Below are 12,090 nucleotides of genomic sequence, written 5' to 3'. Positions count from 1 at the left end.
GTTATGTACTATGGTGATTTCCATGGTAAGAAGAGAAAACTGACCTTCCAATAGATAAAGTAACTTCCCCAATGTTATAATGCCCTGTCTAATAAAAAACAAAGCAAAAGTCTTACAAGCATTTAGGAAAAAAAGAGATACTCGTGGACTGGAAAGAAAAGTGATAGCTTATTACAGGAGAGGAAACCACCATAGGCCTTGAAAAATGCTGGAATCTGGGGGATAGTCGATGAGTTAAGGCAGGCAGCCTATGTTTAGAAGTGGGGAATGGGAGAATTAGAATTCATCTCACACTTTGCTTTTGAAAATATTCAGTCTCACCACAGCATCAATATTTAAAAAATTTAGAAAGCTCCCTTTCATGTTAAAGCAAAGCGAAGACTCAGTGCCTTCTTACAAGATCATCAGCAAGTAAGGCAGACAGCTGGAATGACAAATTAGGATGGCTGTCCACTAAGTGTCCCTTGTAAAAGACCAAATTCCCTTCTGGGTTTTAGTGTTAATAAAATGTGAAGATAGTGTGCCATCTAGTGGTTTTATTGGACACACATCTATGTGAATCTGCTGTCTTGGTTGTCACTAATGTTTTCTGACACAATGGAGACTCTGGTTTGCTGAAGGTTCATTATAGATTTTTTTTGTCCTTCAAGATTCTTAAGAACTGACATGTGTTGATAAAACAGAGAAATGAATCAAGATTTTTAGGCACTTTTGTGGATGAAGATGTCTTGAAAGATCTGTTTTACTTCTCTAAATGCATGGAAAAATCTTAGGGAGATTTAAGGAGGAAATTTTGGGGAATGATGTGGATGTTAAGTTCAAGAGCTATAAAATTTCCAAGTGTTAGAAACAAAGATGGCTTAAAGCCAAAGTGGGGAGCCTCATCTCCAATGAGAATCTCTCAGGTTATGGGAGCAAGTTCCATGATCTGTCATTTCTGAGGCAGTTTTGATTTATTGATTTGTATCCTCATTGTAGTTTTTATTATGCTGCTTTCATATGCCTGGTCATTTTCGATTAGATGTCAAACATTGTGAGTTTTACCTTGTAGGATCCCTATGTTTTTGTATTCCTGTCAATATTCTTGAGCTTCATCCTAGGACCCAGTTAAGTTACTTAGAAATATCTTAGCCCTCTAGAGTTTTGCTTTTAAGCTTAGTTAGGTGCTACCAAAGCAGTGTTTAGTGTATTGCAGAGGCTTTTTTTATGTAAGCCAACAATGGTTGTTACATTTTTTTTTTTTTTTGGTCTTTTTGCCATTTCTTGGGCCGCTCCTGCGGCATATGGAGGTTTCCAGGCTAGGGATCTAATCAGATCCATAGCCACTGGCCTACACCAGAGCCACAGAAATGTGGGATCCAAGCCATATCTGCAATCTACACTACAGCTCACGGCAATGCTGGATCCTTAACCCACTGAGAAAGGCCAGGGATTGAACCCGCAACTTCATGGTTCCTAGTTGGATTTGTTAACCACTGAGCCACAACGGGAACTCCGGTTTTTACATTTTTTAATTGTAAAAAATAATATGCAACAGAGACTGGATGTGGCCTGAAAAAAACTAAATTATTTCCTACTAAGCCCTTTAGAGAGTTTGATGGGATTAATTTTTTTCCCAGTAATGAGGCAAGACCCTTCTTAGTATTCTAATTTATGCCTTATCTATTATGATATTTTCCACTCTAGTTCTTGGTCAGAACTTCTATTTGGATGTGTTCTATGTCACATGCATTGGTCTGCCATTAACCAAAGTAAATCACATAGCCGTATTGGACAATGGGATATAAGCTCCCCGATAAGAAAATACTTGTCACATCACTGCATGTCAACAGACAGAGATCTATAGTTATTTTACTAGAAGAAGGAGTGCATAATTGTAAATCAAGTCTAACATACACACCTAGACTAAGTAAGGTAGAGAGTCTTTTGATGCAGTGTTACCTCTGAGCCTTTATTTGTGATTGCAGACTGTCTCATTTTACTAATGAGTTCTCAAGATGATTCTTTTGTTTTCATTTCTGTGTATATTCCAGTGAAGATTGTAATCATTTTATATAAGCTGACTTGAAAATATTAAGGAAAAATTTGAATTTAACTAGTACTAGGAGATTTCAGAGCCCATATTTCTGTGGACATTTCCATAGGTTTTTTTTTTTTTAGAGCCACACTTGTGGCACATGGAAGTTCCAGATGGGGTCTAGGGGTCTAGTCGGAGCTGTTGCTGCTGGCCTACGCCGCGGCCACAACAACGCCAGATCCGAGCCATGTCTGCGACCTACACCACAGCTCACAGCAACACCGGATCCTTAACCCACTGACCAAGGCCAGGGATCTAATCCGCAACCTCATGGTTCCTACTTGGGTTTGTTTCCACTGCACCATAACGGGAACTCCAACATTTCCATAGTTTTGATGAGAAGAAATGGAGGTAGGAAACAAATATACAAATATGTTTGCGTGCCTGTGATCTCTCAAGCACTGCGTAGAATCAGTATATTTGCTCCCTCTTTTCATCCACTGAAGCTCTCCGTGGTAGGTATTAGTAACCCTGTTTGAGGGACAAAGAATTTGAGTTTCATAACTAAGTTGGTCAGACTTGAAAATGTCAGGGACTAGAGCTTAGGTGTGTCTGACCTCAAACCTGTCATCTTATCTGCCATGACCTATAGCTCCCCACAGCAATCAGGAAAAAAATGAAGTCAGGGCCATGGACAGTCAGCAAGTTATACCCCCAACAATTCCTCCCTATTCATTCATGCGTGGTGGCCATTGGGAACATGAGTTCACTTTTGATGAGCAAAAGGTCTGAGACTCCTGGTAACTTGTGATTCTCTTCTGAAGAGCAATCCAAATTTGATACGTACACTTCCTGATTTCCTAGAGCTGAAAGCAATGACCCGGTGAAAGCAATGCTTTGGAATGGTCCCTTGATTAATGACAGTGCTACTGTGAAGAATGAAATGCCCTGTCTACTTAAACATTTGGACCTTCTCAGGAGAAATAATTGTTCCTAAATATCTTGAATTGATGTAGTTAAATGGAAATGGCTCTTGTTAACAATTTTAAACATAAAGCATAATAATCCTTTGGGTAGTTTGTCCATGGTTTATTCACTCAGTCCCCTCTTGATGGACATTTGGGTTGTTTCCAAGTGATGCTTTCTTGTATCAACTTTTGCTACAAAATGCAATGTAGCAGAAAACCAACAAGTTTTAGTTGAATATGAAAATAATCACCACCGTTTATATCTTTTAAAGCCCAGCTTTGGGTCTGGCACAGGGTCACTTCCACTTACGTACCGTGGTCTAAAGCAAGCTTCCTGGTCAAGCCCAACATCAAAGGTGGAGAATTGCTTCACCCACAAAGAGGGCATGACAGAGTTGTGGATACAAGGAAAGCCGAAGGGTTGAAGTGAAATGCACAATCTACTGCAGCCTTGTGTGCAAATTTGTTAATGTATCTTCTTAGAAGTGAGACAGTTGGGACAAAGATTAAGTGCTTATGTAATTTTTCTACATATTACCAAATTCTCCTTTGTAGTAATTTAAACATTAAAAAAAAACTTCCACAAACAATATATGAGATTGTTTTCCCACAGCCTGTTTTGTCAGTCAGTCTAGTTTTAACTTTTGCTTCTTTTACTATAAACAAGGATAGGATCTTTTAATGAATTTAAGAGCCTTTTCTATTTCTTTTTCTTCTGTGAACACTTTGTATCTGATGGAGGTGGTTGTTGAGAGAGCATGACTGCCAGCTGACCTGAGAGCTGGACCAGGCAACTGGAGGTTCCTCTGCCCTTCCCTGTCCTTGGGATGCCTTCTCTGCCCAGCGTTCCCACTGCGGGAGCTGTTTTCAAGGATGCAGCATATTGTTGAGACAATCTGAAAAGTGTCCATGACTGAACCCAGTTAAGGCTTCTCAGTAAACTGCTAAGATTCTGATGGGCAGATGCCAAGATGTCCTTGTCTTGTGTCTGCCCAAGATAAGCCTGCTTTGTAGTTCCCTTGCTTATTATACTTGCCACCTACCAGTCAGGAGTGGGCTGCTTCTCTCTGCATTTCTTCAGGCTCTCCTTACCCTGCCTGTATGGTGATACATTTCGGATTTTACCCAGGAGGCTCCCAAGTTTGTGAACCAACAAGATCCCTGCTCTCCCACCTTTTATTTATTTATTTTTTTTTTGGTAAGGTTTTGACTTATAATTTCTTGATTATTAGAAGCTGTTTTATTTCTCCATCACTAAAAGCTATCTATACAATAGGGAAATTACAAGTTTGCAAATATTTTTTCTTGGTTTTTAACTTGGCTTATTGTGCTTTAAATTTTTATTTTATCAAATTTACTAACCAGATTCCCTTTTACTTCTGGATTTGGAGGCATAGTTAGGAAATTCTTCCCCGTTGGTGAAAAAAAATCCACTCTCATTTTCTTCTTGAACTCATATAGGGTTTTTTTGTTTCTGTACTTTAAATCTTTTATACATTTATAATTATCTTGTAAGCAGTGAATCTGATTTTTTATATAGGCATATTTCATTTAATTGCACTTCATAAATACTGCATTTTTTTACAAATTAAAAGTTTATAGCAATCCTGTGTCAAGCAAGTCTGTCAGTGCCATTTTTCCAACAGAATATTCTCACTTTCTGTCTCTGTGCCACATTTTGATATTTCTCTGAATGATTCAAATGTTTTAATTATTATTATATTTGCTTTGGGGATCGGTGATCTTTGATGTCACTATCGTAATTGTTTTGGGATGCCACAGACTGTGTCCACAGCTGACGAACTTAATATGTGTTTTGACTGCTCCACTGCCCAGCTGTTTCCCTGTCTCTCTTCCTCCCTTTGGGCCTCCCTATTCCCTGAGACACAACAATTTTGATATTAGACCCATTAATAACCCTGCAGAGGCCTCTAAGTGTTCAGGTAAAAGGGAGAGCCACACGTCTCTCACTTTAAATCAAAAGTTAAAAATGATTCAGCTTAGTGAAGAAGACATGTTGAAAGCTCACACAGATTGAAAGCTCGGTCTCTTGAGCCAAACAGTCACCCAAATTTTTGAGTGCAAAGGAGAAGTTCTTGAAGGAAGTTAAAAGTGCTACTCTGGGAAGCACAGGAATGAAGAGAAAGCAAAGCAGCCTTAATGCTAATATAGAAAAGGCTTTGGTGGTCTGGATAGAAGATCAAACCAGCCACAACATTCCTTTAAGCCAAAGCCTAATCCAGAACAAGACCCTAACTCTCTTCACTTCAATTCAGACTGAGAGAGGCGAGGAAGCTGTAGAAGAAAAGTTTGAAGCTAGCAGAGATTGGTTCCTGAGGTTTAAGAAAAGAAGGCATCTTCATAACATAAAAATATAAGGTGTAGCTTAACGTAGCATAACATGACATATAACATTACATAACATAACATAACATAACATAACATAACATAACATAACATAACATAACAACATAACAGGAAGTGCTGATGTAGAAGCTGCAACAAGTTATCCAGAAGGTCTAGCTAAGATAAATGAATGAAGATGGCTACACTAAACAATAGTTTCTTTTTTCTTTTTTTTGTTGTCACACAAATGGCACATGGAAGTTCCCAGGCCAGAGATTTAATCTGAGCCAATCAGCTGTGGTCTGTGCACAGCTGCAGCAAGGCCAGATCGTTTAACCCACTGTGCCCAGGCTGGGGATCGAACCCATGCTCCCACAGCGACCGGAGCCACTGCAGTTGGATTCTAAACCCATTGTGCCACAGCGGGAACTCCGACAGATTTTCAGTGTAGATGAAACAGCCTTCCATTGGAAAAAGACATCATCTAGGACTTTTATAGCCAGAGAGGAGAAGTCAGTGCTTGGCTTCAAGCCGTCAAAGGACAGGCTGGCTCTCGTTAGGGGCTAATGCAGCTGGTGATTTATGTTAGAGTCAGTGCTCATTTACTCTTCCCTAAATCCTAAAGCCCTTAGACTTTAGAATTATGCGAAATCTGTAGTCTCCTGTGATTTATGTACAAATAGAACAAGGAAGCCCGAATGATAACAGATCTCTTTACAACATGGTTTACTGAATACTCTAAGCTCAATATTGAAAACTACCAAGCAGGAAAAAAGATTCCTTTGAAAATATTACTGTTCATTAACAATGCACCCGGCCACCCAAGAACTGTGATCATAATGAGATTCATGTTGTTTTCATGCATGCTAACACAGCATCCACGTTGCAGCTCATGGATCCAGGAGTAATTCTGACTTTCAAGTCTTGTTACTTAATACATATGTTTCAAAAGACTATAGCTTCTGTAGATAGCGATTCCTCTAATGAATCTGGGCAAAGGAAATTGAAAACCTGCTGGAAAGGATTCACCATTCCAGATGCCATTGACAGCATTCATGGTTCATGGGCAGAGGTCAAAATATCAACATACAGTTGGAAGAAGTTGATTCCAAGCTTCAAAGATGACTTTGGCAGGGGGTCGAGATGGTAGTGGAAGAAGTAACTATAGATATGGAACGAGCAAGAGAGCTAGAATTAGAAATGGAGCTTGAAGATGTGACTGGATTGCTGTAATCTCAGATGAAACTTGAACAGATGAAGAGTTGCTTCTTATGGATGAGCAAAGAAAGGTTTCTTGAAATGGAAACGACTCCTGGTGATTATAGGATCACTTCACTGCTGGTTGCTGTGAAGATTATTAAAATGACAACAAAGGGTCTAGAATATTACATATGTTTAGTTAATAAAGCAGTGACAAGATTTGAGAGGATTGACTCCGATTTTGAAAAAATTCTGCAGTGGATAAAATACTATCAAACAGCATTACATGCCACAGAAAAACAGCATTACATACCATCCATGAGAGGAAGAATCTATCAATGCAGCAAACATTTCCTTAAGAAATGGCCTCAGCCACTCCAGCGTTCAGCTGGATGCAAGAACCTTCACCAGCCGAGATTATGACTCCTGGAAGACTCGGGTGATGGTTACTTTTTTTTTTTTTTTAAATCAATAAAGTATTTTTAAATTAAGTAACGTACTTTTTTTAAGGTAAGGTACTATTGCACACTTAATAGACTTAATAATATGGTGCAAGAATAACACTTACATGCACCAGAAAACCAGAAAGTTCTTGTGATTCCCTTTATTGGGATACTTTATTGCTGTGGTCTCAAACTGAACCTGCAATATCTCTGAGGCAGCTTGTAGCTCTCCAGTTACAAGATACTCCTAGTTTGAGATGGCCCCTTTTAGTATATTTAAAGTCATGTGTAATTGGATGTATTTCTCAATTTCCTATTCTGCTCCACTGATATGTTGGTCTATTCCAGTATTGGAACAGACTTTTAATTACAGAGATCTATTATGTATAAGTATCCAGTGGGCCAGCCTACCCACTACTTACAATGGTTACTTCTTTTGTTCAGAGTTTACTGAGTATTTACACCAGTTATCTATTATTGTGTAACAGTTGCAACAAACTTAGTGACTTAAAACAGTACTCATTTATTTTTCTCATAGTTTTTCATAGTTTATATATTTACATATATATGTAGGTATATACAGTATGCTTTAGGATATAAATATGTTCTTTTATAAACACACACACACACATCATGCAGTTATCACTGGATCCCCGAAGAGCAAGGGGAGGGAGAACAGTCAATATAAGAGGATGTGACCGAGGGTACCACTTGGTGAAACTGGACCCAGTGCTCACTCAGCTTTTGTAATGCCTCTCACTGTTGTCCAATCTGGGTTGAGTGATGAAATCATTCTCTCAGATATTGAAGGCTGTCCATAGAGGTGTTTGTTTCCCTGTGCCTTAGGGCTGTACACATGTCTTTGCTAAGGGGGCTCTTGCCAATATCTAGATGTAGAGTTTCTGCTGCAGAAGGTGAAAGATGGGTAGCACAAGCCTGAAGCAAGGTCTTGTCTCAGTAAGAAGTGAATCAAACCTCTCCTGCTGTGGGAACTGCCTGCTGTGTGGCAGAAATCAGGGGCAAGGCCCAGAGCTTTGCACTGTGAGACTAGTGGCATTGGGCACAGTTGTTTAAGGCTTAAATATGCTAGTTTTTGGTCAGCTTCATCTTTCTTGAGTTGAGATGTGTGCTGAAGTCTCCAGTTATTAGTCTATCTGTATTTTTTTTGTCTTATTTAGGCAATGATTTATGAACAGTGTTGCTATGTTATTAGATGAACAAATATTAATACCTGTAATTGCTTCATTGTAAGCTGTTGCCTTTAGCTTTATAAAGTGGCTTTTAATACTCTGGGATCTAAATGGATATTGTTAACCATAAAGGTTGTGACCCTTGCTTTCTTTAAAAAAAAAGGAAAGTGCTTAGTGTTACCATTAATTATCCTTCTGTTTATTTGTATTTTTAAGTGGGCTCTTTTTTTGTTGTTGTTGTTGTTGTTTTCCCACTGTACAGCAAGGGGATCAAGTTATCCTTACATGTATACATTACAATTACATTTTTTCCCCCACCCTTTGTTCTGTTGCAACATGAGTGTCTGGACATAGTTCTCAATGCTATTCAGCAGGATCTCCTTGTAAATCTATTCTAAGTTGTGTCTGATAAGCCCAAGCCCCCGATCCCTCCCACTCCCTCCCCCTCCCATCAGGCAGCCACAAGTCTCTTCTCCAAGTCCATGATTTTCTTTTCTGAGGAGATGTTCATTTGTGCTGGATATTAGATTCCAGTTATAAGTGATATCATATGGTATTTGTCTTTGTCTTTCTGGCTCATTTCACTCAGTATGAGATTCTCTAGTTCCATCCATGTTGCTACAAACGGCATTATGTCGTTCTTTTTTATGGCTGAGTGGTATTCCATTGTGTATATATACCACATCTTCCGAATCCAATCCTCTGTTGATGGACATTTGGGTTGTTTCCACGTCCTGGCTATTGTGAATAGTGCTGCAATGAACATGCGGGTGCATGTGTCTCTTTTAAGTAGAGTTTTGTCCGGATAGATGCCCAAGAGTGGGATTGCGGGGTCATATGGAAGTTCTCTGTATAGATTTCTAAGGTATCTCCAAACTGTTCTGCATAGTGGCTGTACCAGTTTGCATTCCCACCAACAGTGCAGGAGGGTTCCCTTTTCTCCACAGCCCCTCCAGCACTTGTTCTTTGTGGATGTATTAATGATGGCCATTCTGACTGGTGTGAGGTGGTATCTCGTGATAGTTTTGATTTGCATTTCTCTTATAATCAGCGATGCTGAGCATTTTTTCATGTGTATGCTGGCCATCTGTATATCTTCTTTGGAGAAATGTCTATTCAGGTCTTTTGCCCATTTTTCCGTTGTTGGCTTTTTTGCTGTTGAGTTGTATAAGTTGTTTATATATTCTAGAGATTAAGCCCTTGTCGGTTGCATCATTTGAAACTATTTTCTCCCATTCTGAAAGTTGTCTTTTTGTTTTCTTTGGGGTTTCCTTTGCTGTGCAAAAGCTTTTCAGTTTGATGAGGTCCCATGGGTTTATTTTTGCTCTAATTTCGATTGCTTTGGGAGACTGACCTGAGAAAATATTCATGATGTTGATGTCAGAGAGTGTTTTGCCTGTGTTCTCTTCTAGGAGTTTGATGGTGTCCTGTCGTATATTTAAGTCTTTCAGCCATTTGGAGTTTATTTTTGTGCATGGTGTGAGGGTGTGTTCTAATTTCATTGCTTTGCATGCAGCTGTCCAGGTTTCCCAGCAATGCTTGCTGAATAGACTTTCTTTTTCCCATTTGATGTTCTTGCCTCCCTTGTCAAAGATTAATTGACCAGAGGTGTCTGGGTTTATTTCTGGGTTCTCTCTTCTGTTCCATTGGTCTGTCTGTCTGTTTTGATACCAGTACCACAGTGTTTTGATGACTGTGGCTTTGTAGTATTTCTTGAAGTCTGGGAGGGTTATGCCTCCTGCTTGGTTTTTGTTTCTCAGGATTGCTTTGGCAATTCTGGGTCTTTTGTTGTTCTATATAAATGTTTGGATTGTTTGTTCTAGTCCTGTGAAAAATGTCCTGGGTAATCTGATAGGGATTGCATTGAATCTGTAGATTGCTTTGGGTAGTATGGCCATTTTTACAATATTAATTTTTCCAACCCATGAGCATGGAATATCTTTCCATTTCTTTACATCTTCTTTGATTTCTTTGATTAAAGTTTTATAGTTCTCGGCATATAAGTCCTTTACCTCTTTGGTCAGGTGTATTCCAAGGTATTTGATTTTGTGAGGTGCAATTTTAAAAGGTATCGTATTTTTGTATTCCTTTTCTAATATTTCATTGCTGGTATACAGAAATGCGACTGACTTCTGAATGTTAATCTTATATCCTGCTACTTTGCTGAATTTGTTAATCAGTTCAAGTAATTTTTAGGTTGAGTCCTTCGGGTTTTCTATGTGTAGTATTATGTCATCTGCATACAGTGACAGTTTTATCTCTTCTCTTCCTATATGGATGCCTTTTATTTCTTTTGTTTGCCTAATTGCTGTGGCTAGGACTTCCAAAACGATGTTGAAGAGCAGTGGTGAGAGTGGGCATCCCTGTCTTGTTCCAGATTTGAGTGAGAAGGCTTTCAGTTTTTCCCCATTGAGTATTATATTTGCTGTGGGTTTCTCATAAATGGCTTTGATTATGTTCAGGAATGTTCCCTCTATACCCTAAGTGGGCTCTTTTTAGAGGAGTTTTAGGTCCACAGCAAAATCGGGCAGGGAGTACAGAGATTTCCCACATAGCCCTGCCCCCACAGCCCCACAGCCTTCCCTGTCAGCATCCTGCAGCGTGGCGGTGCGCTTGTTAAATCAGTGCATCTGCACTTGTGCATCATCCTTATCCAAAGTCCGTAGTTTACATTAGGGTTTACTCTCAGGCTTGTGCATTCTATGGGTTTTGACAAATTTATAATGAGCTATATTCAACATTACTCTGGCAACAGAATAGTTTCACTGTCCTAAAAAGCCTCTGTGCTCTGCTGATTCATCTCCGCCTCTCCCCAACCCCTGGCAACCACAAATCATTTCACTGTCTCCATAGTTTTACTTGGTTTTCTGGTACATATATGTGTTATGTTTGCACCATACTATAGTCCGTTAAAGTGTGCAGTAGCATTATGTCTAAAAAATGCGTGTACCTTAATTTAAAAATACTTTATTGCTAGAAAATGTTAACCATCACCAGAGCCTTTCATGAGCCATAATCTTTGCTGGTGGAGGTTCCTGCATCTCTTTCGATAAAGCTTTTGCTACTTAGGAAGATGTATTTATTTGTGGTCATTGTTACTTTTGCATTTGTATTTTTGTATAATGCCCTTAGTGTCTTCTTTGTCTCAGTTATTTATTGCTTTGTCCTATGACACTGTTTAAATTAGCTTGCACCCTCTTGTTTTCCTCAGCATCTGGACTGAAGTAATACTCTTATACCCCAAATACTATAGAAGACCACTAGCAAGCTTAATATACCCTCCCTGTGCTCCCATTTCCTCTCATTTTCTGATAGTTGTACTCTATATTACGAGAGCATGTAGCTATTTCATGCTCGACTGTCTCATTATGTAGTCATATCTATAAACGTGTATGTGATACATACACTTATGTATACATTTACACAAATATACAATATGTACACACACACACACACCATTGTTCAAATCCAAGCACATAAGGATCAGTCTCTCTTCCTGAGCGCTCTTTCACTTCATGGTAATATATTGATATTATTTTGGTGGTTGAAACTATGACGTTTTTTCTGTTTTCAGATTCTTTCTCTGTATCATATTGCTCAGATAGCACATTCCACTCTTGTCACCTAAATCTCAGGGAATTCCTTCTAGCCAGTTGGGGTATGACTCCCTTTTCTTGTCCCTCTTCCTCACTTAGTTCAAAGACCCTATCGCCTTATTAAAAACAAAGAAACAAAAAACCCAAAGGAAGTCCTTTGTTTCTTCATGTTTGCTGTTCAGGTATCCTTTTTCTTGCATTTTTGTCTATAAAGCTAGATAACTTTTGGACTACACAAGACTATCAAACTTTTGCACAATCACTGGTTAAATATAGTCATGGCCATTATAATTGCTCTCTGTTAAATCATGATCATGGCATCTGGAAACT

General features: G+C 39.0%; 1 pseudogene; it reads left to right on the top strand.

The window, feature by feature from the left end:
- LOC125128647 (tigger transposable element-derived protein 1-like) overlaps positions 1–6,890 on the top strand; it is a 28,330-nt pseudogene extending 21,440 nt beyond the window's left edge.
- The last annotated feature ends 5,200 nt before the right edge of the window (positions 6,891–12,090 follow it).

The sequence above is a fragment of the Phacochoerus africanus genome, chromosome 6 (assembly GCF_016906955.1).
Source record: "Phacochoerus africanus isolate WHEZ1 chromosome 6, ROS_Pafr_v1, whole genome shotgun sequence".
NCBI classification, from domain to species: Eukaryota; Metazoa; Chordata; class Mammalia; order Artiodactyla; family Suidae; genus Phacochoerus; species Phacochoerus africanus.
This window is presented reverse-complemented; position numbering and strand designations above follow the sequence as displayed.